Here is a 3,139-nt window from a genome sequence, read left to right as displayed (position 1 = left end):
TGATGGGGTTCAATTTGAAATTAAACCTCAATTTATAACGATGATAGAAAGGAAGAAATTCAGTGGAGCCAAGGGTGAAGACCCGAATCTTCACATTGCCGACTATTGCCAATATTGCAACACCATCAGGCAAGCCGGGGTCACTCAAGACCAAATCAGGGAGATTCTCTTTCCCTTCTCTTTAACTGGAAAAGCTAAATTATGGTTTAATGGCTTAAATAGAACTACACTTGGTATAACTGACTGGGAAACTCTTGTTTTGAATTTCTATAACAAGTATTATCCTGCAGAGAGAACAGCAGTACTACGGAGTGCGATTCAGAACTTTGCCCAAGAAGCCGATGAGTCTTTATATGAGGCTTGGGAGAGGTTCAAGGACTTACAAAGAGAATGCCCTCACCATAATTTAGCACAATGGCAGTTAATCCAAGCCTTTTATAACGGTATTGGAAATTCCTCTAGAATAATTTTAGACTCTGCAGCTAGTGGGAGATTTATGAATCTTAATGTTGATGATGAAGGTCAGGTTATTGAAGATATGGTGATACACAATTCCCAATATGGGAATCCCAGAGGATTTGATAACAAGGGGGAGCATAGTGTCGACTCTGTATCCTTTTTGCAAGCTCAACTAACCTCTATTTGCCAAAAATTAGATAATCTGAGTACTGCTAATGTAGCCAATGTTTCTGCGATTAATAATAATTCTAATGAGGCTTTCTGTGAAAATTGTGGTATTGTAGGTCATTGGGAGCAGGATTGCAGGAGTTCCGTGGAGCAAGTTAATGCCTTCCAAGCTTATAGGCAAAATAACCCATACTCCAACACTTACAATCCTAGGTATCGGAATCATCCATACCTTTCCTACCGGAGCACTAATGTTCAAAATCCACCACCACAAGAACCACAGGCGCCACAACAACAGCAGCAGAAATATTACCATCCCAATGCTAGCCAGAAGAATCAACCACAACAACCCCCCTCATCTTCCGACCCTTCTTTGGCGGAAATTAGAGCAATGTTGGTCAATATGCAAAAGCACATGGAGAGCAGAGATGCGACAATTGATCAAATTTTAGCGCATAATAAAATTGTAGATAATCAAATTGCGCAACTCTCCGCTACTCTACAGGCCCGCCAACAGGGAGCCTTGCCGGCACAGCCGACTAGGCCTACGGATCAAGCATTTGCAATTACTCTACGGAGTGGTTCAAACTATGAAGGGCCCTCTATGCCCAGAGTTGATGAACCTGTTTTATTAAATACTGCTAATCTTGATTCCATTAAACCAAACAATGTAGTTGATAGCCCTGCAGGGCTAAAGGATAATACTAACATATCTAATTCTACATTGCAGGGTACAACTCCAGAGAAGGTGGCTACTCCAGACAAGAATAAGAATGCTTCAAAGCCAATCATCAAACTTCCTTTCCCCAATCGTCAATTGAAGACAAACTTGGATAAGCAGTTTGGTAAGTTCCTGGAGGTGGTTAAGGATTTGAAGGTAACAGTTCCCTTTACTGAATTGATCACACAAATCCCCTCATATGCAAAATTTATGAAAGAAATTTTGACGAGAAAAAGGTCTATTAGTGAGGTAGAGACAGTAGCTTTCACTGCAGAGTGTAGTGTCGTACTTCAAAATAAGTCTCCACCTAAATTAAAAGATCCGGGTAGTTTTTCTATCCCTTGTCATATTGGCAATCTCTTGATTGATAATGCATTATGTGATTTGGGTGCTAGTGTTAGCGTCATGCCATTATCTGTGTGTTCCAAGTTGAATATGGGTAAGTTAAAAGCTACCAATATAACTCTACAAATGGCCGACCGTTCTTTCAAATAACCCTTAGGTGTTTTAGAGGATGTCCCCGTTAGAGTAGGTAAATTTTATATACCTGTAGATTTTGTTGTTCTTGATATGGCTGAGGATATGCAAACCCCAATTATTTTGGGTAGACCATTCCTTAACACTGCAGGAGCAGTCATAGATGTAAGAAGTGGTAAGCTAACACTATCAGTAGGGGACGATAAAGTTGTTTTTAATCTGAATAATGGAGTTTTTAATGCCCCTAAAAGCTCAATGACTGAGGAGAAATGTTTTAGTGTTAATATGGCTGTAAACTATTCTAACAAGCCCCAAGCTCTTGAAAAAGATCCCTTGGAGGCGGTATCTTGTGTTGCATCCTTTTCAGATGAGATAGACAAATGGCAGAAGGAAGTCGATGCAATAGAAAGAGCACTCTACAACGTTGGTCTTGGCTTCGAGGATGAACAAGTGGAACCGATCGAGCAAGTTGTGCGAATCGAGCCTACGGTAAGTGTTCCACCAGATCGAGTTGCAAGTGTTGAACGTAATGACAATTTGAAGCAACATTCGATCGAAGAAGGGTTTTTAGTGCGTACCATTGAAGATCCCCCAGTCCAAGTCAAGGAGGATCCACCATATAAGGCGACTTGGCATCCCACAGGTTATGTCAGGAAGCCGTATCATAGCCTAAACATCGCTAGACCGGGTGGGAAACCACCCGATCAAGCGTTAGGCCAAGGGTCCTAGAAATTGTACTTGGTAAGAAGGTCGTGCGGGACCTAGATAAACCAGCGCTTTGCGGGAGGCAACCCGTATTTTTTTAATGCTTTTTAGACTAGTTTTCTTTTTTCTTTTTTTTTTATGAGAGGAGAGATGAGGGAATTTAATGAGTTTTATGAGTGTTTGTACAGGTTTGAAGGAAAAGAGTTAGCCAATTTTTGGAGAAAAGAAGAAAATTAACAATCCCCGATTTAGTCTCGGGCCCGATCGGGCGAAGCTCGCCCGATCGGGCACGAGAGAAAAGCTCTAAAATTAAGAAATTTGGCCCGACCGGGCGAGTGGCGCCCTATCGGGCGCGAAAGTTGACGTTTACGGACTTAATTGTTTGCCCGATCGGGCATGCCTCGCCCGACCGGGCGCGAGAAGGGAGCAATTTTTGGTCTAAGGATCGCCCGACCGGGCGCGAGAGCTACAAAATTTAAGGTCGGCAGATCGCCCGACCGGGCGAGTGGCGCCCGACCCGGCGCAAATAAAAAGTAAATTAGATCGCCCGATCAGACGCGAGAATCAGCATGCACATATTCCAGATCGCCCGACCGGGCGCGATTTATT

The 3,139-nt window shown here is 42.8% G+C and overlaps 1 non-coding gene across 1 annotated transcript; it reads right to left on the bottom strand.

The window, feature by feature from the left end:
• Positions 1-301: 301 nt before the first annotated feature.
• On the bottom strand, positions 302-408 carry LOC145641159 (small nucleolar RNA R71). Its single transcript, XR_014115224.1, has one exon. It is a non-coding gene; the product is annotated as a small nucleolar RNA R71 (small nucleolar RNA).
• Between the last annotated feature and the right edge of the window lie 2,731 nt (positions 409-3,139).

Source organism: Chenopodium album, chromosome 7 (assembly GCF_948465745.1).
Source record: "Chenopodium album chromosome 7, dcCheAlbu1.1, whole genome shotgun sequence".
In the NCBI taxonomy this organism is placed as follows: domain Eukaryota; kingdom Viridiplantae; phylum Streptophyta; class Magnoliopsida; order Caryophyllales; family Amaranthaceae; genus Chenopodium; species Chenopodium album.
This window is presented reverse-complemented; position numbering and strand designations above follow the sequence as displayed.